Source organism: Ciconia boyciana, chromosome 7, assembly GCF_034638445.1.
Source record: "Ciconia boyciana chromosome 7, ASM3463844v1, whole genome shotgun sequence".
Lineage (NCBI taxonomy): Eukaryota > Metazoa > Chordata > Aves > Ciconiiformes > Ciconiidae > Ciconia > Ciconia boyciana.
Window position 1 is genome coordinate 18018363 of NC_132940.1, and position 24801 is coordinate 18043163.

Here is a 24801-nt window from a genome sequence, read left to right on the forward strand (position 1 = left end):
GGTGCCTGGGTGATCTTCAGTCCCGAGTAACTTCAAGACCTGGCACTTACAGAAAGTCATTCCTTAGCATTTCCAGTTACTTTTCAGTTCAGGAAATTTCTCAGGGTTTCTTGTCAGGGCAGGCTGGTCTTTTATGATTTTCAGCCTGCAATGCTGCTCCTTTCTATTTCATCTTGACTTAATGTCATTAGTCTTCTTTCACAGAAACCTGAGCATTCTTTTCCTAATTTATCTAGATGGTACCCTGACAGCAGCTCCCTTGATCAAGACTTTGCCATTTATGTCTCTTCTCCCGTTAATCATTCTCTGAAATGAGATTTGTAGTAAAAAAGAATTAAATCAAGTCTGACTGCCTTCAAATTTCTTGACTTTCTGGGATTCTGGATGCTCACTCAGGCCAGGCCCTTTGGAGACACTGTGCTTTCTCTGGTTTACTAAACAGGCTGTTAGGGCTATTTTCCTACACTGGAGGATCAAAGCAGGTTTTACCATTGGTGAAACTAAGCAGAGGTTTACAGGATGCAGCTATAACACCCAGACACCTTGCTGTTTGATAGTTCTCCCAAAAAGTATCCATCTTTTTCTATTTCTAGTTATACATTTAAAAAATTGAATCTGGAGACAAAGTGGCCACATGATAATTTTTCTTGTCTTTGCTTCTTGAAAACAAGAATTCTCTATTATGCAAAATGTCTACACTGAACTCCAGGTTCCCAGCTGTCCTCTTTCCTTCAGATATTGATTTTCTATCACTTCATATGTGGGGAGAAGAAGGTAAAAGACTAATGATTCATTGGAAAGTGATATTAAAAAAACCCTTTTTATAAATGTGGTCTACAGCTTATGTTTATCTGCCTCATGTTTCATGAGGTCTGATTCTGAATGAAAATCTCCAGCTTGCACAATGCTGCCGGATCTCTTCTCAGCAAGATGATCCATCTCATACAGGTCTGACTTGTTCTCTGCTGCCAGCAGATTTTTGCAAGTTAAATTCTTAGTCCCTGTGTCCGAGGCATCTGTGGCCTGGTCCCTAAAGGTCTAAAAGGCCAATCATTTCCAACATCTGCATTTCTCTGACCAGTAGAAGTCTCTACATTAAGAGTAAAGCTCATTTATGAAGGAGATGAAACTTTCATCAACCTGAGATGATAAAATGAACTGCCTCAAGGGAATAAAAAAATGCCACGATATTTAGCACCTTCCACCGCAATGTGAGGCACATTTCTTTATGACTTTGCTGGCATAAACATGGATATAAGATGAGCCTAAACTTACTTAAACAAGAAGTGTTACTGACCCCCTTTTCCCAGCTTGGAGAAAAGTAGGAAGAAAAAATGACACGATAGATGTGCAGTCACATTATTTGGTTCAAGGCCAGAAGGTGCTCAGGTTTTACAGTGCTCAGTAAGTTATAGGAATGTGTGCATGTGTGTGTGTGTGTACAAAACAGTTATAAGACTACATACAGATCTGTATATGTATAGATCAGGGTATTAAAAAAAAACAAAACAGCAAACCAACAAACCTACATAAGACTTTTGTGACATCTCATATGACAGACCTGCATTTGTGGTTAAGCCAGAAATGATCACCCAGCTTTGTCAAACACCACTGATTTTTACGAGAAATAGGTTTAGAGTCTGCTAAATTCAAGGCAAATTGTCATCCAGTTTCTTGTAGTACAAATGGCTGCATTTAAAGCATGTTCTTCCTATTAGGTCTAAAGCATTACAAGACCGAAATGTTCTGTATCTCATCTCAAATTTTCAAACAATCCAATATCCAGGCTATATATAGATATATTCTTGCTGTTCAATCTCTAAAAAATCAATCAATATTAATGTGTCTGCCTTAAACTTTTAAGGTCATTGTCTCCCTTCTGACATCTTTAACTACATCAACATCACATTATATCATTATAGACTCATGAAGCAATGTACTTTTACATTTTTGCGAGATAATGTCTCTTTTGTGTTCCGGTTTTTATCATAATATAAATCTTGAAATGTAATTTGCATACCTTTTGTTTAGCGAAGGAGACCCCCATTTAAGACTTTGTCATTTTAATACATAGACTTAAAAGTGGATGACTTTTTAAAGGAAATGCACCAAAATATTCCAATTTATTCTTCAACTGAAGCGGCTGCTGCATCAGTAAATTAGTAAATTCCCTTAACAATACACTTGCTAACAATTATGGTCTGCCTGCCTTGGGCTTGCTTGACAGTAGGGCTGCCATCTGTTGAGAAGTCCATTCATGGATTTTAAAGGGCCATTTATAGGTTTTTATTTTAAACATTGCAAAATACCTCTTTGCTCTTCCCATTTCCCTCTATTTATTCTGTCTTTCCTGCCCTCTGTTCATCTTTCTTTCCACTCTGCTAAAGAGCACCGGCATACTTCCAGCATTGAACTGTCTCTCTGCACCAGCAGCCACATCACAGCAAAAGGCTTTCAGGTGCATTCCATTCTGAGGCAAGATTGGTCCATTTTTAATGTCAGAGATGCTCAAGCAGAGAGGAGGGAGGACACTTATAGAGAGGAATGGACAGAAATGAACAGGATCAATCAAGAAATTCAAAAGCAGCCATGAAGGAAACAAAATCAAGACAATGAATGGGAAAGGGATGCTAGGAGCCCCAGCTCTGGATAGATGGATATTTCATGAATTCCTTCAATAAATAGGGAACCTCTAGGGAAATTCAACACCTGGCAATCTTAGTGGATAGTGGTGCTGCAAAGAAAGCATAATATTCACCCCTCTGGTAAATTCAAGCAATTAAACCCCCTTAAAAAACGGCCCTCTTAGGCTTTCTGCCCAGTAAAATCACAGTGAAAAGCAACTTTAATAAATGTTATAAATCTCACCTCTGAGCCAACAGGAAATTCAAATGTTTGCATGTGCAGGATCCAGGGAGCTGCTGAAACAAAAGGTAAATGTGTATATTAGAATAGGTTATGCCCATACTCTGACTGGACAGCAGTAGAAGCATAAGGCCCACAGACATGACAGGTTTTTGAAAGCATCCTTTCTGGTGCCACCTTTGACCATTTCTGTTTATGTTAACACCAGAGTTCTCCTTTCTTTGGGAGTGGACAAATTTGTTTAGTGATGAGTTTGCTGGCTCGATGAATTCAGGATTACTCCTTATCATGCAACATTACTGGAAAGCAGTTTTGAGTTTCAATGTTTTAGACATAAAACTAAATAAAGAAATGGCAACAAATATCTGTGGTTTGTAAAATGAAAAGATCAGAGAAAAGAGACTGCAGAGAATTTTTGATCAACACCCTGACAAGGGGTGTTAGTTTTAATAAACAGTAAGAATTTTAGGCCATTATGAAGTATGAGATGCAGTCTCAGCTGTGTTTCTAATTTCCTTTCTTGCCTTTACTGCTGTTATATAAAGCTCTGTAGTGACGAAAAACATTTATTGAAAAAATCTGAGTGCACCGTTCGGGATTACGTTACTTCATCTGCACAGAGCCTTCCCAGCCAATGAGAAATATTTCTTTCTCCACCCTCCATGGTGCCAAGAGCTGCAGGCACATTCTGCGTATGGGACAAACCACTGGACAGAGATGCACTTGTATAAATGAATAAGGATTTTGTTATTGGGTCTGAAGACTAAATGATCATGGAATGCTGTTCGTTTTGATTGTTGTTCTTTTAAAGCCGTAGATAAACACAGCCAGAGCTTTGTGCACATTTTTTAAAAGTGAATTTAAGAATATAAAAACAATATGTTGCCAAATACATATTTGGCAACATATCCTGTGAGAAAGAGGTTTTCTGAAAAATTTCTGGTAATGTTGTCTACCAAGCTATGAATACTATACTTTTTGTCTACCACACAGTCTACAGGCTTATGAAAACACAAAAGGCCATGAAAATTAAGATGAAGAAAAAGTGAAGGAGAGACAGAAGGCTGGATGGAAATAAGCTATATTTGCTGCTTGAATTATTCACAGGAATCAGGGCAGAGGCCTGTTCATTCTTCCACTCTTAATTTTTGGGGCCTTTCAGGTGGACAGAGAGGGTCAGTATGAGAGAAGTCTCTCCAGAAATCTCTTCATCACCCTTGAAAAAAGCTGGGAATTAATTATTTTATTACAAGATGGGCACAAGGAATGAGTCTCTCTTTGTTATAATGACTCCATCTGTGGCGTTCCACCTACAGTATTTTTCCTTAGGCGATTATCAAGATTATTAGTAATTATTACTTATAAGCCATTACTATGAATAATGGTAATTACAGTATCATTTAAGGACCCTAGCCATAATCACTGTGGAAAACTTCTGAGCATAGTGAAGACCAAGGCTTTGCAACAGCACATCCAAATCTCATAAGAGAAAATGAACAAGCACAGAGTTATACTCCAGAGAGCATGACACTCAAAGCCTTTCATCCCTAAACTGCCAATGGCAGCATCAAATCCAGTGTTTGTCCACAGACAAATGACTGACAAATTTTAGCAACTATTTTTGTTTTAAAAGAAAACAAAAATAAAAAAATTATTTTTGCTCTTTAAATTTTAGGATTTGGGAGGACTGGTAGAGCCTCATAATCCCATCTCTAGCCCCAAAAAGTTCTGGTTGTGTGACATCTCTGATTACAGTAAATATTGTGTATAAAAAGCAGTGCAGATCCAGACACCAAATGGATCATGGATGCATGGAGAACATTCAGCCATTATGGGTATTCCACAGAAGAGCAACAAGTTTTTTTCTGATCCAGTTGGCTTGGTCTATGTCCCTTATTCAATAGAGTTGTAGTTTTTCATTTAACAGACAGCAAAGCCCTACCTGTTACAAGTTAATGTTAAACGTGTTCAGAGTGGACACACCTTAATTTTCCCACTTTTTACTTTTGTTTTTCAGGTTTTCTCTCAGGAACACATACTCTCCCTTCTCTCTTTGCCTCTTGATATTAGCTCTAAATCCTTGTCTATCTTGCTTTCCATCTTCAGAGTCATGACAGAACTCTTCTAAAAGTACTCTGCTGACAATTTCTGATCTGGTTTTCTACTAAGATAAGCAGAACTGCGTTTATAACCTTTTAACTTCACGTATATAACTTCATAACTTTAGTTTACAACTATATAAAATTTTGTAAGGTTTTATTTTTAAAGGATGGCCTTTTCTTATCTTAACATGAGATATGAAGTCACACATTTTTTATATATGTATACACTATGTATGCATATATACATATTATATATGAATATCGTTACAAACGGAGAGATGCTTCTGACAATACATGAAGAAAGGACCTTTCACGCCGTAAAAAATGGTATTTGCAACTGCAATCCAGAATATACCGCAAAGGGTATGAAAGCATGGATAGTTCTATTTCAAAGAAAAACATTTTCCAATATAACATGCTGCAGCTGTGTTTGTTAGAGATCCTGTTCGTGGGGGTCACTGTAAGAAACTCAGCACTACCTTAGCAAAGGTGACCAGAAGCACTCTGCACAAAACTACCTTTCCCTCTGCATTAGAGGAGGAATTGTAGGTCAGATGCTCACAAGCACGTACACCAAAGCAAAAAAATTATTTTTGTAAAACTACATTTAAGAACCCAAAATCCCTCCAAAAAATTACAGAAGCTAGTTATCCAACCTTTTTATTACCCTGGCATTTCATCTGCTTAATTTCTGGTACAATCCAGATGCAGCTGAATTTCAATATACAAACCCTGGTTCTTGGCTGTACAGCCCCACATACTAGGTTACATGAATTTAACAGTACAGGGCTAAAAAAGATAAGCATTCAGGGCTGGAAACGTCTGACAATCACTGTGTCAAAGCTTGTGCAATGTACAGAGCAATAGTCTGTTAGGCCAGCTCTGTTATCTTAAGTACAGAATCTTTTCCAAAATTAGGTGGGCCTGATAGGCCTTATCTATTTGCATAGAAAAGTCTACTGTCTAAGTCTTTTCATGTTGCCTAGGTTAAGCAACTTTTAAATTAATCTTACCACAAGTAAGGCACTTACTAAGGAGGGAAAAATGTGCATCATGGAAAGTTCTATTCATTTCAACTACACAATTTTGGAGTTTGGTTTATAGCTTTAAGTTTTTAAACTAGATTTCCATGAACCATTTTTGCTTGTTTGCTTGTTTTTCCCTGCTGTGGAAAGAAAAGCAAAAATTCAGTAAAGATCTGCTTTGGATCTGAAATTTTGTATGACAATATTTTGGAATTTTTCAGTTTTGACTCATGAAAATTATCATGCTATTATACACCCCCCTTCCTGTGTGAAATCTCAAGATATCTCTCAGGACTTTCAAGAAGCAAGTGTGTTCCCCAAAAGTAGAAATGAAATGCAAAAAACATAATTGTTGAGATTTAAGCCACAAAGTCACTTCAAAGTTTGCTTGTTTTTAACAACCAATGCATACTTTGTGCCCTTGTTCTGCATCAGCCATGAAAATAGACATAAGACATGTTCTTTCTTTGGTTGCTGTATGAGACCCTGTCTACATTAAACATATTTGCTGGGTCCTTAAGCATTAAGTTAGGCAGAGAGACTATGACAGACAAGTTGCTATTTCAGACTTGAAACAGCACCTGGAGGGCCAAGACCTTTCACAGTTTAATAGTGGACAGAGAATCACGGTAGTGATCAGGGTCATGTGGTGGGTGAGGCAATCACTGATACTGAAATATCACATGTCACCGTGACAGCTGTAATAACCAGGGCTTACTTCCTACAGCTAAAAAATATCCACAGAATATGGTGAATACACTGCTGCAATATGTACCTCTTCTACCTTTGTTTCATGCTATAAACATTTTAACTCCTGAAGGCTCACAGTGCAAGAACAGAGCAACTAACCCTCACAATACCTTTTACATTATAGGGGAAGTATGACAGAAGAAGAGGGTTTTTTTTAAAATCTTGAGAATTCAGCAGAAAAGTTATTATTTGCTTGTTATTGACAATTCATTCCTCTGAGATAAAGTAACTTAGTTACTAGAGGATCCCAAGGAGACAGCTGGCAGTGATGAACAGAACAACATTCAATCCGCAGCAAGTGTACATCATAAAACAGGCGCCACTGGATTAAAAAGTAACCTTAAACTGTTTAGTGTACACAAAGGCAGCCTAGTCAAAACACTTCAACAATGATTTAAAATCTCAAGTTAGAGGCCAGTTTCAACCTTCAGGGAAGCCTTCTCTATTCATAAGGAGCTTAACTAATCATAACTTTCCATGACTTATCGGAACTGGATGCAGTGTGTCGCAGCATGATAACTGAGCTCTGGAAATGTAACAAAAGATGCCTTTTTTATAAAAATAATGGTGAGACTAAACCCCAAATTTTAATCTTTGAACTTGGTGGGGAAAAAATATCCTGTTACTCATTAAGTGTTTCCATTAGCATGCAGGGAGTCTTAGCCGGGCAGCTCCTGTTCATGTTACTGGCTGATGTGTAGGGCAGCATGTGTACCAGGAAAGGAGCAGATTTCTGAAATGCAGTCCCAGGATGCTACATAAAGTGCATCACCAGGAAACAGAACAGCCAGTATCAGACGCATTGCATTTCTGCAGATAGCTAGCTATGGAAATAGGTAAGTCTACCTGAAACACAATACCACTTTCAGTTGATCAAATTGCTCAGTATTAACAACCTAGTGTTTAAGAAAACACGTAGTATTTATTTTTTAACATGATAAATACTCCAGCTGTAAGACAGCTTCAGAGTGAGGGTTAAACGGATCCCCAAAAGGACCAGATTTCTATCTGTATTTTCTTCGGTGTAGTTCCAGATGCATTAAGACCTCAGCAGAGACCTTCAAGTATTATGTACAGCTTTCTTTTATCTTCCGGAAAAAAAAAGGGGAAAAAAACCCCAGTATGAAAGAATGAAGTAGTGCCAAATGCTACAAGAAAGGCTTAATAAATAAGAGCCCAGGGTCACAATGTTGCTCTTGTTTGCCCTGAAATATATCACTGAACTTCTGTATATTCATATTTGTTTACATTATAAATGTACTAAATGAGCTAATTATAGTGATCATAATTTACAATTAAAAACAAACAGTTAGAAATTTCAAAGGCTTTCAATATCTTTTCTTTAATCATTCACCCAGGCTCAAAATATGCATTTTTTAGATTAAAGCATTAAAGTTACTAATTATATTCTCAGAACTAACAATTATTTCTTTACCCTTTTACTACCTTCTTCTGGCAACAAAAAAATGTCAGCACTGATTTAATTTTTTGTTATTACAGGATTAAAAGAAGTTTCTAAAATGCAATTAAATGTGCCCTATAGCTATAGTAACTTTCCTATCAGCATCCAAAGCCTCTTCACTAAAACAACAGCATAAAAAAATTATTCAGACTTTCTAGACATACTTTTTTTCTCCTTTTATAACACATTCCTTTGGTGATTATCTCCAATGACAACTCAACCATCTTAATGAGACTCTGTGCACATCTAGATCTTGGTGAAAGTAGATTAATAGGAGAAAATGAAAGTTAAAGAGGCTGTTAAGAGTGCAAAACCCCGCACATGTCAAGCACTGGTTCTTCACCTTTGGGAGCTTGGTTCAAGTTCACCCTGAGGCCCTAAGTGAAAAGTTCAATAGTCTCAACTATGTCCCCACTTGATATATCACAAAATCAATTATTTTATGGTGGTACATTTGGTAACCTATGCTCAGACAGAATCAAGTTTTTCCCACTGGGAATTCACCTGCTGTCAGGAGGAGTTTCTCATTATACTGCCTATCAGTTTAGTAGTTGATCTGTTTTGGAACAGTGATGTTGCACTCAGACCATGCACCATTAGCCACCATGCAATCACAGTGATGCATGGTGACAGGATACCAAAGCATGATTCAGTGTCCAAATTTGTACTGTTTTGGAAAAGAAAAATAGTAATTGCAAGCAACCAAAATTACGCCAGAGAAAAATTGTAGCAAGGCATATCATTGAAAATTCTACAGTTGCTCGAGGACTTAGCTTCCTCTAGATAACCCCAAATGGTAAGGCCCTGCATTTAATTTTCACAGTTGTGAAGACCATTTTCTAATCACCATCAACAGCATGCTTGGCCCAGGCTGCAGGAGCATGCTGATCCACCTTATTAGTAGCACTCCCAAATCTACATCTTGTGTTACTTAATATGACATGCCTGTTGCTGGAGTTGATATATTTATGTTAATTATTTAAAATTGTTTCCAATCTAAATACATAGAGTTTTCACATAAGTGAATGCCAGTCTGAATAATAAATACAAGTCACTGAGTGGCTTAGATATGGAATATGCACTCTATATGCTGGTGCATGACTGTTTAAATCAAGCCCCATTCATTGCAAAGGCCCATTTCATACCCTGCAGTGGTCTATCCAAACTAAGCTCAATTTGCTTAGTCTAATTTTCAGCAGTCAGAATTTTGTTTTGTAAAACCACCAGCCACAAAATTAATGTTAACCAGCATCCTCTGTCAGACTTGGCTAATGGCATACCCATTCATTGTCCCTGAAAGGGATTACTCAGTTCTAGGACCAAGTAAGTCAGCACTGATCCCGTCCATGTTGTAGTCATTTTGTGGAATCTATTTTGCCTTAAAAAGACATCTTTCCGATAAAAATATTCCAGAGGTTTTTTTATAGTGGACAATTAAACAGAATTTTGATCTTATTCTCTCTAAAGCGGAAATGTCTAGATATGAGCAGTGAAAATGATGGGGGCCTAAAGGGAAATCCCAATGTGCAAAGATTAAAAAGACAGCAACTGTCCAAATAAAGGATGGTGTAATAGAGAGAGGCCACATAATGAATGACAGAAAGACAAGAAGTCAAAATTCCTATTTACCCTTACACATAATACAGGAACATAAGGATATGCAATGTCACTGAGAGGATACAAATTTAAAAACAGTGCCAGGACAAGTTTTAGTCATGTTGACTTCTTACTACTGCTCAGCTAATTTACACTTTCCCAGCTATAAAATAGGGATAATATTCTTGGCTCCCCCCATACAGAAAAACTAATCAGGAAAGTATTCAGATAATTCTATAATGAAGAATGCCATTGAAAACAGTAAAAAGAAATTAATAATTCCAAATGCAGTGCAGGTTTGCACTGCTGGCACAGTGGACAATAAATAAGGCCTACGACTACAGACTAGGCAATGAAGTTAAAAAGAACTATTCAACACCTTCCTTATTCCCTGCAAATCATCGCTCTTGTGCACAAAATGAGGCAAGAATAATATGTGATTTGTAAATAAGGATGCTATCGTAACACATATCTGAGGGAAGCTGACTTAGGATTCTAGGGCCATCCTCTAAATTGGGAGTGCTTGATCTTGCAACCTAAATGACTTGTGATGTGTTTTTTAATACACAGTTACAAACAAGTTATCATTTCTACAAAAATAACCTGATTATTAAGTTGACTGTTTGCAAAATAAATGTGAAATGCTTTCATTGCTTCTCTAGAGAGATGCAAAAGATTTTGTTTGTAGCTTTCGATTCTGTGAGCATTTAGTGAGTTTCTCATAGGAAAAATGCACTGCTAGGAGCATTTCAATTCCTCTGTAAATGTTACATTCCTCTAGTGAACTCTATCAACAAGCCTACTCAAAGCTCATGCTTAGTTTACTGCATCTTGCCAAGCAGACTCTTTCTTCATCAGGACCAGAAATATGCCCATTAAAACCGTGATGAAGAACGATGGGACAATTCAGAATTTCACAAGTGCAGAACCTAATGTACCTGCTCTAATTTAAGGAGGCCTCTGGACAGTCATCAGGCCAAAATCTTGATGGAAGGATTTTGAAGACTGAATAAATCGTCTAAAATAAAACAAAGTAGCAAGTGTATCAAAAGTTATAATACATACTTTATTTAATGTGTAGTCCTGAACAAAGGGGACTTACAGCAGGCTATAAAAGCTGATTTTTCTTTTAGAGCATAACCGGTATAACACAGCATATGCTTTTTCGTAACAGCTCAGTGGGAATACTTATTGATATGCAGATGGATTTGAAAATATAAAACCTCAAGGTAAATATCTGGATGAGATGGCTACAGCACAAATTGTGCTTCTCATACCTTCCTCTGGTAGGTTAGATGAGATGAACTGGAATGTGTCAGAAAGGCCAAAGCATGAGACGCTGCATCTAACAGATGGGAGGATATTAGGAAAAACTTCTTCACTGAAAGGGTTGTCAAGCATTGGAACAGGCTGCCCAGGGAAGTGGCTGAGTCACTATCCCTGGAGGTGTTTAAAAGACGTGTAGACGTGGCGCTTAGGGACATGGTTTAGTGGTGGACTTGGCAGTGTTAGGTTAACGGTTGGACTCTATGGTCTTAAGGATCTTTTCCAACCTAAATGATTCTATGATTCTATATATGTTATCCTGGGATATTGGACTCTTACCTTGGGACAGTCAAGTATCCTATCATCCTCCCTTCTGAGCTTCACTAGTACCTCAGGATGAACTCTAAAAAGTACTTCCATCCACCATTCCAAAAGAGATGAATGGTTCTACTAGAGCAAATCAGTGTCAGATCACAAACCTGGCTGATGATCAGCTGGCAGGAATACAGACTGCCCATTGCCTGTATCAAGTCAGGAAATGTTTGGAAGGAATGACTGGAGGCAACATACAACTGGCAGATCCTTATCCACTGAGGGTAAGAGGGGTGCCATTTGTAATGTAGGCAAGCTGCCCAGTCATGTCAAAACAAAATCCTACTGAGACCATCTATAGGTTCAGAGCAGCATTCACAACTATTATTCTCCATATTCACTGGTATTCCTCAATTCAGGCTGAATCTGGCTGAATCTAAATAGTATCGTACAGGTTTGCTCTCTGAATAAAGGATTCATAAACCAAAAGGTTTTCAAGCTATACATGCAAAACTTTCCTGCATGATAGGCTATTCTATTCTTACAATCTTCAGAAAATAAAATCCACCTTGTCCAACTGTTGACAAAAAGCAATGACATGGATCATGTCACAAAGGTGTTAAGATATCTAGAGAAGCGTCTAGTAAGGAAATTTTAGGAAGGAATTTCCCTGGTCACCCATCTGCATTGGCATATATCAGTGGCTTTATCTAGGAGTTAAAAAGGCAAGAATCCATTACAGAGAAAGTCCGCAGCATAATTAGAAAACAATCATCACTTTTTCTAATGCTGATTTTTTCTTCACTTTAAACTGCTTCATTGACTTTAATTAAACTTGCCCTAGGTTATGAATCTAGCAAGCTGCAGAAACATTTAAAAATTAAATAAAATAGAACCATCTTTCTTGTCAGGAGGGTTTTTACCAGCTTGCTTACCTGTACCACACTTGTGATGTAGAGGATTTTTAAATTATTAGAAACGCTGTATGTGATACTGCAAGACTCTGTTGTTTTTGCTCTTGAATTAAAATGACCTCCCACTGCCACAGTAAGAATCACAGAATTAAATTGTTGAGATTCTCTCCACTGCTCTAGCTTCACTGCAGAATTCTTTTGCCAGTTTCTGAGAAATGGTATGAAGCTGTCATCACAGACTTTTATACCAGCCCTACTCCCAGTTTTGTCTAAGGCCAAAGAAAAGGAATGTTGTATATTTAGGATACTGGCAATTTCCATGCCAATAGCTCAGGCCAAGGTTACAAATACATGACACAGACTTTGGAGGAATAAAGAGATGGCCTGTGTCCTGCCCCCACCTGGGCCTGGCTTATGAGAATATGATCAAAACTCATAAGAATGAGAGTGAATGGAAGAACTTATAAAACATAATCATCAAGAGAAAAGAAGGTGGCAACAACTATATCAAATATATTCCAGCCTGGAGTCATGTAGTTTCATTAGATGGTGACCCTTACTTTATTAAAATACTAAATAAAATCAGTTCTGGTTAAAGATGGGCCTGAGTACCCCCAAAACATTAGGAAAGCTCAGGTCTGAATTATCTTTAGAATTTGGTCTGCCTTTGTTTTGAGTTGCTCACTGAGACGTGTTCTCTTTGTCTCCTCCAAGGAAGTTCTTAGAGACAAGTGAGAAGGGTTCAAAACCTGCACTTTTTATCTCTAGAAATGTTATTAAAACAAAAATATATTTTGCAAAAATTCCAAAGTTTGCTAAGAAAGTACAGAGCACCAACCACTTGCAACTGCGCTCATTCCTTGATGAAGTAACATGGAGTATTGTAGTTTAGGTATTGACCTGGAGTTCAAAAGACTTGCATTCAATTTTTGAACAACTTGTTTATTTCTACTTTTTTCTGCACACATCCACAAAAGACAGGGAACAGAATTTCCATGCCTCAGAAGGCTACTATGCCCTACTGCTCTTAAGGTATTACCTAGACATCCTCACTAAAGTCAAAAGAAAGATCTTTATAAAGTTCAGGGACACCAGGATCAACCACATATATCTGTAAATTTAACAGATATTATGTCACCAACAGCATACATATATAATATGGCAATTGCCATTCATTATATCTTGAATATACACATAATGTCGATGAGATGTGAAGAGTTTTCCAAACTGGTAAAGATGTACAGTGCAAGCAATTTATAATAAGATACAGACTCCCACTTATGTCAACTCAAGCTGTTTAATACCACAACAGAATTACACCATAGTTTATGGACATTTTCCTTCACCAAAGTCTTTGAGAACTTTCCATTAACTTCAATAGATGCCAGAACAGGCCCGAGAGCAGGAAATGAAGAAATATACTGTACCTAAATGAAATTGCAGTGGGAATTTAGGTAGGCAGAATGTAATTATTCACACTTAAATCTGGATAGAGCACTAGGTTTATATCCCCATTCTGGCAAACATATAATGAGATACATAATAATCAAGAGGAGCAGGGCTACTGGCTCTCCTTTCACTCAAAAGATAAGACTTAAAGAAGGAAAATGATCTGCTTGCTTGATATTGAGTAAAAGGAAGGAGTGACATTTATTGCCTCACCTGCAAGACTTGCCAAGAAACAAAATGTATTAAGTAAATAATCATGCTTTTTGGGACCTTCATCTAGAATGTAGTCATTGCTTTTGAAATAAAGAGAGGTTTTGAAAAATTAGAAACTTGGTTCTTTGCTGGTACATGCACTTAGGCACATTTGCAAATGGAAACGTATGGTTTTCCTTCTTTTGTGGACAGTCCTAGGGGACAATCTCTGGAAATTAGTGCCTTTGCAAAATACTAATACTTACAATTTCTATATTCATTGATGCAGATGAGGACACCAAGAAGCACTGAAAAAATAATGGATTCTCTTGCAAATGTACTGGATTGTAAAACAACAAAAAATCCCAAATCTTGTAATAGAACTGTATTACATTCTAGCAAAGTGGATCCATTTCTGAAGTGGAACATGACAGCTTTTTAACTTTCTACAACAATACGTGACAGAAGAATACTATATTCAGTTGATACTGTACGGCGATTTATGGAGGCAGAATGTAATAATATAAATTGAGTTTCAGAAAGACACTGTGACTAATCTTACAAAAAATGCTATGGGATGTTTAATAATCCTGGTGGGTCAGAAGTTGTTCTTCAAAAAATTCTCTTAAGAGTGATTGTTATTAAAGTATGTACTGCATTTGGTTCATTTTTCATTTAACTATGTAGTCTAAAACTGCTGTCAAGTGCAAATATTTGAGTTGTAATTGGATACCCATACAAATGGAATAGACCCACCAACCCTCAACCAAAATTTTAAGGTAGTAAATGCCCTTTGGAGAGCCACAAGACAAGCATCTGTCCACATCTCTTGAGTTATCCCTAGCAGTTCTCATTGGTGTTTATTGTTCCATTAATCAAAAATAAAGCAGCAGGAATAAGGCAGCACACTAGAACTCCTTCCTTGCATTCACTTTGTAATCTTCCTCCATCGCCTCCCTTCAGTATTTAAGGCTATAGTGCTTATTCATTAAGCTATGAGTTGTAATTTTGAGGAGATTGAAGCGAGCAGAGAGGAGGGGAGAACATAATGTATATAGTTAAGGGGCTTGACTCAAATCCCTTAGAAATTAGCAGAAGTCTATGTTTTACTTACATTGCCTCTGTATTAGTCCTAGTGGAGAAGCAGAGAGGTTTCCGCAGGACTTCTCTCACCGTCTGCAGGAAGGCTGCGACTGCACACGTTTGAAGTCCCAGTCTGAGCCTACACAGTTTTACAAGGAGATGAGAAAGAAACAGACACCATCCCGTGGGTCTGACGTATTCTGTAACACTACCACATGCAGCCCTCCTGCTTTATTGTTTAACACTGGGGCTCTGCGCAGGCCGAGGCCTCCATGGGGCCGGCAGCGTGGAGGCCCCACGGGATGGCAGGGCAGGGCCTGGCAGCCAGGGCCCGTCCCAACCCCAGACAGGAGAGGGGCAGGTCAGGGACACCGTGGGCAGCCCCAGCCCCAGGCATCAGGCATCTCCCTGGGGACAGGGATGGGCCAAGGCTGGGCCAGGATGTGGGCCTGTGGGTGGGCCTGGCTCAAGTGGGGCCCATGGCCGGGCAGGGCAGGGCTGTGGGGAGCTGGAGATGGGCCCTACTGTGGTGTTGCTGAGGCAGGGCTGTTGGCCCTGCAGGCTGAAATGGGGTCCTGTCTGTGGGCAGGGTGAGGGAGCCCCGAGGAGGCTGATCTGGGCCAGTGAGGCCTGGTGGTGCCCTCTGGGCCCTGACACTTAAGAATAAAAAAAAAAATCAAGAAAACAAACAAATCTTACACTCATTTTGTTTCATAGGACTTCCCTTCTTTTCATTTTGTATTTTCCCTTGCATTTTCCCCTGCATTTTCTTTATGATTCAAAATCTACTTACCATGGCTTTCAGTACTGCATTCAGCTCTTTTCAGTTCACCATTGTTAATGAGGACAAATGAAAAAGTAATGTTTGTGCTTTTTCAAAGGCTATCCAAATGGGCTGAGATCCACTTACATGGTATCCATTCCTTGGCTTCACAAAAAAATAATATTTTTGTAACTCTGGAAAATTTGCTCCACCTAAAGGTTTGGCTAACACTAGCATTTTCATCCCAGATTTTGGGCTTCCTATAATGCCATAAAGTTTTTGTTAACAAACCCACGAGTTCCTTAAAGAACTTTTCTCAGAAGGTAAATAGTAAGATGTTTAATGTATACAGCATGTCAGGTTTGGTCCCAATATCTTTCTTATGGCTCTCAGCCTTTTCCACCACACGATACAGTATGTGGCAGAGACCACCCAGCAATTATTTTTTTCACTGTATTTCACATTACCTCTTTGTTAAGCTTAGTTGTAGACTTAACTCCATAAGGTAAAATATTCCTAGATACTTAAAACCCTGTGGTTTTCAATCTATATTTAAACCCTGCCTTATCCACTGATCGTACAATATGTTCAGGGACATAAACTCCAACTTACCTCAGTTGATTCGCCATTCAGATATGCTTGCAAAACTCAACTAGCTTCCACAGATTTTTTTATGTTCTAGGAGCTGAAATAAAAATACCGTTTATACTGTATGATACTTATTAGAGGTGAATAAACAATGCATAGCAAATAACTTAGAAAACTATTGTTTACTAAATATCCATGAGGTGATCATGATTTCTTTGAATTTATTCAACATTCTCCAATTGTTACAGTTTTTACTCATTGCCTTTGAACTTAGATATTTCAAATGTTCAATAGTCACTAGCCAATCTATGTAGTATAGCTCTGATTAATGTGCCTGAGTAGTGATTTTTAAAATTTTCACCAGTAAAATCTGAGCATGTAACTCTGGTGATACTACTATTTGTCTTGGCTTTGACCTCTGGTGATAGTAATATTTGTCTTGGCTTTGACAAACATCTGTGCAATGTTTCTGAACTAGTTGTAACCACACTTGGATGTACCAAGCAGCAGAACGGGATGTAGCAGAGCATCATCAGTGCGGTGCTGTCCCTGATTAATTACCACCGTCAGGATGGAGGATGTATTAGCTCAGGTGCAGCATCACTTGATTGTGGCTCTCTTGCTTTCAGAATCCAAGCTAGTAACCTCTTATGATGCTGCCCCACTCCTTGTGGATTATCCCCTCTGGAATTAGCTTGGTATAATTTGTGTTGTGCTCCAACATGCAGCACTGTGGTAAGGGTACCATGTTTTCTGGCTACCAGCAGAACCTTCAAAGTCAGCTTTTTTAGGGCTTTTCTCTTTCAGAGACATAAATACAGAGAGTTGATATGAACATGAACTGTCCTACTATTCTGGGACAAAATTTAAATGCATATAACTCATAGGACAGTCTGGGGATGGAATTATTCAAAAGTTACATATATCTGTGAAAAAGTTTTCTTTGCTTAGAATTACCCTTTCTGAGTTAGAGGTATCATTAAGGAATATGACCAGAAATAGGTTTGGCACTCAATAAAATCCATTTAAACAAGGAATACATTGTATATCATAATTCTCTATGCACAGAGCTACCAGTACTAACACAGATGAAAAAGAGAACCAGAAGAAGGTTATTAGTTGATTTGTTAATGCACATAAGTGTCAACAGGTGTGATCAACTGGAAAGAGGCAGGTGTTACCAATGTATTGGTGCTGTCATAGAAGAAGGATGTCCTCCAGAAGCCTTAAATGTAAAGTTAAAATTGAAAAGCTGTTGAAATCCTCTATCAGTCACCACCTTACAAGTATTCCACATCTGATTTAAGGCTGGAAATGTGCCAGAAACAAAACCTAGTATGTAAATATGTGGGTACTAAAATACTTGAACTTAACTCTGACATCTGCACATTTAGATTTTTATGTTCCATAAAGATATCATCTTCAAGGGAGGCATCTGACCCTATTTCCATACCCTGTAGATATTCATTTGTACTTTCAGCTAAACACAGCCCCATCAGATAGCTGTCCAGCTAAAATATTTTATTTGTATCTCCATGATACCATTCTTAGCAATGAAGGGTTAAGATAATCTAAAAAATTAAGCTGAAAAGTTCTCCATTTTGAGACCGTATAACTTAATGAGAAAAAAATACAATATGAAGACTTAAACAGAGAAAAACATGTATTTAAAACTGGCAACCTAAACAAAAAGTCTGGAAAAGAGTGCTATTTTTGAACTAAAATATTTAATCCAATTAGTTTCTAGTTGATGTTACATATAAAATCTAAAAATAATCTTCACTTTTTTTTCTTTACATTTTTCTGAACATACTTCATTGCTTGTGAAAGTAAGGGATTAATAGCACTTGAGATGGGAAAGCACAGTGTAGATTGGCACAGAGCAAATTTTTCCTCAGTGCAAGGCTGTTTTACTAGACTTGCTTGCGTCCTGATCTACAAAAGCCCTTCTTTGCCAGTCCTCACAGAAGTTAGAGATAGAAAAGTTTTGTGAGATTTCTTAATTCCAGAACATTGGGATCAACATCAGTTCAGTCCATGTAGTTACCATACTTTTTCTAGTACATTGTCTACTCTGCACTGAGTTATAAGCCCATCTAATGATGAGGGCTTACTGTAGTTCTCCAAAAAGTCTGTTCCACTATCTAATAGATAGCTCCTCAGAAAATAACTTTTCTTCATATTTTCAAAATCTGCTCACTTCATTACTCCTAACTACATATTCTTTTAGCAGTCCTGGGCAGTGATGGCCAGTTATAGTGAACTGTCCCAAATAAAGAGGTAGTTTCATAAAACAAATCACACAGATTTACATATCTGACCTTTTCTAAATTCCAAATAAATTCTGCAAAAGAGAAGAGCCATTGCATTAACTCAATTTGCCCATGTGGTAGAAAGACCAGAATGGTACTCTCCAGAGAAAGCAGTATGCTAAAGCCAAAGTACAATGTGTGAAATTCATTCTGGTGCAGAATACCGTGTAGATTTGTGATGGTCAAATCCCACACAACTCCTGTTTTACTGCCAATGTCATTTAACTGGATACAAGTTGCTTGTTCTTTACATGACACACATTTCACTCAAAATGTCTATAAAAAAAGAATGGCTCTCTCTGGAAGATACACAACGTGCCAGCAAAAGAATTTCCTGAGCTATATCCAGGCTGAAACTTTTTTCCATAAAGCAGGACCATCCATGTGGGGTTTTGTTTTCTTTGAACTCTGTCACTACTCTGTAGTTCCTCACAACTATTGTCTCCTGATCTGATCTGCTGAGTGGGCAATGCCTTTTGAAATCCCCTTGTTGGCAAAAACATTCTACAAGGGCATCAGCATTTTCTGTGTTGAACTAAATGATTCGATTTTATACAAAAAAATTAATACAAATGTCTAGTATAAAAGCATACAATTAAAATCTACTGAGCAGAATCTTCTATAAAGAAGGCTATTTCAGTGTTGAAGAAAGCAACTAGAGCTGTGCAGAGAGTTTGTTTCAGAGGGAATTTCAAAATTTGGTGTTGTTTGTACGTGGAATAAAAATCCCCAAATATGTTAAAATTCATCATGCAGAAAATTCTGAAAAATTGCATTCTGGAAAATAAAAAAAACTCCTTTGATAATTTCCAAACAAAGTTCTTCATGGTGGGTGAAGAACTTTCAAACTCCGAGCGTGCTGGTACAGCCAAGACTTCCAGGTCCCTGACTACTTTTCATTACATATTTTGGACTGAAGTGCAGCTAACTCCCTGTACACCTTGGGAATTCCAAATGAACATCAGTGCTTGCAAGCCAGCCTGCCTGGCCTCTAGTGACTTGACTCTCTGTTGGTCTTCGACACAGGTTGCTGAAGAGCAAGGAGCCTGAAATTCTGACGACCTAGCAGGTTCCACACAGACTGCCAGAGAGTCAGGAGGGGAGACGGAGAGGAGAGGAAAGCAAAGCTTTGTTGGATGTGCATTGAAATTGAATCATCTCTGCTAAATTTTTTTCATGCTTTGCATTTCAGAATTATCTTTTTAATCCTCTTTTCTTGCCTGCACAAGAGGCAGCATCTAGGTGATGGTCATATAAAGAAAAAAGCACCAAAGTGCAAGTGAGATCAGACATGCTTTAAATAAACCATTTTATTCTTGGAACTGGGAATATACTACTGAGACTGAAGCTACTTGGGAACAGAAACCTTGGTTTCTTATTTGTCTCACATTCTGGTATGAAGCAGTTAAAATACTAATGCTCACAAAATAATGACTTTGCAGATGTTGCATTTGCAGCAGCAAATTTGGGCCATGCCAGGAAGAATTAGAATAACCTGAACTGTGTGCTACAGTTTAATAGTGTGCCATGCACAATACAAAATCCTGTGCCTCTGGTGAGGGTATTTTTTTGCTAGTGAAGTTTCTCTACCCACAGAAGATCTACGTCAGAACATTATTAAGCCTCTACCTGATTTTTAATGTTCAATCCTTCACAACGCAGGCACCAAACCTATGATTATAGTACAGGAGTGGACTATAATGTATAAGAATGCACATTAGGAAATTACTCCTAGTCTGGCTGCCATACTGATATCAATGCAGCAAAAAGTGTATGGTAGAACAGAAGGTTTTGTGCTAGAGAACAGATAAGTGACATGGACTGAAATTATGGTAAATTTAAATTGATGGCCTAATTAGTATTATCTCTTTTTGTATTCTCTGTAAGAAATATTATCCAGGAGGAACTCATTTTGCATTAATGTTGATATAAAGTGTAATTCTGTAGCATTTCCATTGTAATCTGGCATTAATTAATGCATCATTATTCCAAAGTGTTAATTAAGTTATTACAGAAAGGGACATCTGCCCCAGTTCAGAAAGAAAAAAAAAATTATGGTGCATGAGAATTAGACTGTCAAAGGTCTGAAATGGCATGTGAGTTCCCACAATACTGGTAGAAGCACAAAACCAAGCAGAAATGTAGGCATGATGAGCTTGTGGCTCATAAACCACAGTATGACATCAATATTTGCTCACTCGTGATGGAGTCTGATGACAGCATCAGAGCCTCAAAGCCAGGCAGTCATCAAAAATCTGAAATGGCAAATTTCTAATACAGTAAATTAAATACATTGTACACTGACTATCAGGAATTACTCACAAGGAATTCAGGGACTTAAATAGGAGTATGAAAATATTCACAACTTCTGCAGGCTCTACTAAATACTCTACTTGGCTGTTGGGCATGAATACCACTATATAGTCACTGGGAGTGCCAGGGCAGTATCAGGATTAATTGCAAACAATCCTGCACTCCTCAGTGTTTACTGTCTTGACCTTCTGCCTGCAGTCCTAAGTGGCTTCACTGAAATCTGAAATCAGCATTTCAGTTGTTGTTCTTGTTACCATCAGCTGGGCGGTAGCTGTTTTCAAATGCAGACAGGAGAAAACTCAATCCTTTATCGAAGAATATACAGTCCAATCCAATGCTCAGTTCAATCTATAGAAGTCTAACCATTGACTTCATAGAGAATTGGCATTTAGCCCTGCATCTGAGAATTGCAGAAACAGACCTCTGAGGGAATGCCACTGGCAGCGAGTGGGGATCTCTGCAAGGGGCCACACGAGCTCTGTGGAACTGGGGTCTCTGTGAATTATTAAACTTGATTAATAATTGAAGAAAACATTAGTCTAGAGCATGAAGCAAATTCTATGTGATCTGACCTATCTGCCAGCTATACACCAGAGCCAGAGTTGCACAAGATGCTTCCAGGATGTGCCTTCCATAAGATTCAGTGTCTACACTATTCAACAACTCTGCCTGTTTCAACAATTATCACTTTCTTTTGTTACATTTGGGCTTGCATTGAAAGATCTTTAAAATGTAAAAGTTAAATGAGGCTCTTACAAAGAAGTGGTTTGGGTGCAGTATATTAAAGGAAAACTTCAAAGGAGCTCAAGATACCTTTCAAGCTAAGGTACAAAAATTTAAACAAGAACAAAAGCCTCTCTTGTATTTTGAAGCATTAATTGTTCCACTTCTGTTGATGTAAAGTGAAAGGAGAAGCTTTTAGTTAAAAGCACGTAGTATCAACCAACATGGAATGTTCCAAAGTCTCATGGAATAATTTTAGCTTTGATATAATGGCACAGGTGAATCCCAAATTATAATGCTTTCTGTAGCATATGCAATAATTTTTGGTAGCTGAATCCATTAGATAAACATTAGTGCTTGAAGAGATTATTGGCATAAATCAGTTTCATATTTTATATTTATAAGATATTTCATATTTATAAGGTATTTCATAACTTTGTGAGTGGTGTTTGTCACGTAACTTTGTGAGCGTTGTTTGATATTTCATAACTTTGTGAGTGAAGTTTTATATATCATTATACCGTGGTTTTCAAAGGATAAATACATAACATTGCACTGTTCGCTCTTTTGTCCATCTGTCTGTTCCCCTCCTTTAAGGAGGGGCCAAAACTGTAGAAACTGTAAGGATATAATGTCTGCCATAAGTTTCATGAAAACCGGCAGCTGGGTAGTAAAGAAAGAGCCAAATTAGTGCTTCCATGGAAGAAAGGTTTCAACTGAGAATTTAACAGTCCTGTTGACTATTGGCCTCTCAGCTGGCCAGTCTGTGGGTAGTTCAGCGCCAGCCACAATAAGTTAGCTTGCCCACTTGTAATTAGTCAAGGATACTGTGGAGGGATTTATGAGACATATGAAGTAATTATAAGTTCCACATGCAAGCACATCATGGAATACACTCAGAGAGGAACAGTGAGTTGTTTTGGTGCAGAGGTATTTGGTAATTGCGATACAATGTGCAAAACCACTACATTTATTGGTGCTGCTGTTCATGAGCAACCTGTTGTGGTATAATTTGAGCACACTTGTAGACCTGCTCAGTAGAAAAAAATACATGATATGTACTGATATGCCTGACAATTACTGCATTATTGATAAAATATATAAAACAATAATTTTAATCTATAATGCCTCTAACTCCGGTCCATGTAAGATGACTGTGACAGAAAAAATAATATCTTTTTATCTGCTCTATATCATGGCAAGAGTATTCCTACTTTAGACAGTAGTTAGGCAAGCTGAGACACAGAACTATTAATTTATAGGTTTTCTTAAAGATAGATGCTGGTTACTCACACTGGGAAAAATGGTCCCAATTTTCAGAAACATGAATTTTTTCAGCTTTTATAAGCTTCGATTTGATTTGTATGCACTAAGCATGTTTGAAAATAAGGTCCAGTGTCTTTCCCTCAAGACTTGTAACTAATGGTATAATATATATGTACACATACATTACATGTACTGAGTGCTGTGTTTCAGTGCTTCTCTCTCTTCTACATTGTATGGGATGTCAGTTAGTGGAAGTTATGAGAAAATGTGCTTAACAAATCCAGAAGAATCAGTTGTAACTTTAAAAAAGGAAGTACCATAAATCAATAAATAAATAGATATAACTAAATTCCCAGTCTCTCCTCTTTCCAGCTAGAAAGTACAGACCTTCTAGTTCCTAGAATGGAGCTGCATGATTTTTGATATTTAGATGGAGCTGATTAAGCTACAGAAATGCCTGATTAGTATGGCAACATCAAAAGTTTGTTGCTGTGCTCAAGATCATTAACTTACAGCATTATCATAAACCCTACTACCCTGCATGTTGTTTATTTTTACAGTGAACACTGGTAAAAATGCAGGCTTTACTATATATATGAATTATTTTACTACTCAGCTTTTCCTGCCAGATGTCTGAGTGGCCAGCCAAAGCTCCAGAGATATACAAGCTTGATCTACATGTATGCAAAAAATTAATTAAAAAAGTAACCTAATACTGTCTCTTGTTCATTCTTTAACAAAGAGACAGGGTATTTTCATTATTTGCTGAGTACTTATAGATAATAACAAATTAAGTGTTGATCAATCAATATAATGATCCATTTGACCCAGAAATAATAACAAGATAAGATATGCAGAATTTCCAATAAAATTACAATCCCAACAGAATTTGAATTCATTACTTTTGAAATATAAGGCAGACAGTTCCCTTCACTAACATGGATTTGAACTTGCAGAGGGTAAATTATCAAAGAGGCCCTTGTTGCTTGCGCGCTGCAATACAATTTTATTAAGAATTACAGGGAAAAATTAATAAGCACTCCAGCGCTCAGAGTCCTGAGGTACAGCATGGCTTAGATCTTGGCACAAACTTGGGAACATGCCCTGCTTGGAGTATGTATTCTTTCAATTTAAATATTATTAATGTTGTGGGCAAGGTTAAAAGCTCAGCCCATGTCACAATGCCAACCCGCGAAAAGCCTCAGAACCTGCCAAATGGTCTGAGTTTGTCAGCGTGCAGTGAGCATATTCCTTCTCTGGATGTTCAGTGCTAATGAATGAGTTACTGGAAGTGCACATTCCAGTGCTGTGCTCCTAGCATCCTAATACAGTGATTTCCTTTCAGGAGGAGTTAAGAATTACCATGTTTCTCTGTATGGTGAACAACGTAATGCAAAATCATCACGCAGCAGAGTCCCAGTAAGCACAAGGATAATCTTCATTTCAGGTCAAACTTGGTGCATTGAATTCACTTCCCAAGTACTCACAGTTGTAGCTCAGAGATCAGGCTGTCCTTTTCATTTCTTCCCAGTCTTTGCTCTTTCCAGCTTGAACTCACAAATCTTCTAGTTCCTACAATGAAACTTTTAGATTGGGCTGATAATGTTACAGAAATGCCTGATTATCAACCATGTTAATCCCAGCAGGGTGTGCTAGGTTTATCTTCTGTCATAGAACAGTGTAAAGTAAAATATAGATCCTGGAGCTAAATTTAAATGAGCTCTCTTACCTTCTGGAGGGAATCCAGCCCTGTAAGTATACAGCTCCATGCTGCTGTAGCTATATTGCTTTCTACAGCACAGTGCAGTGTAGGTGTGCCC

General features: G+C 37.8%; 1 long non-coding RNA gene across 1 annotated transcript; it reads right to left on the reverse strand.

Moving 5' to 3' along the window:
* Window positions 1-15069: 15069 nt before the first annotated feature.
* On the reverse strand, window positions 15070-24499 carry LOC140654926 (uncharacterized). Its single transcript, XR_012043570.1, has 3 exons — window positions 24469-24499; window positions 16392-16464; window positions 15070-15155 (listed from the first exon to the last, which is right to left on the reverse strand). It is a non-coding gene; the product is annotated as an uncharacterized lncRNA (long non-coding RNA).
* Between the last annotated feature and the right edge of the window lie 302 nt (window positions 24500-24801).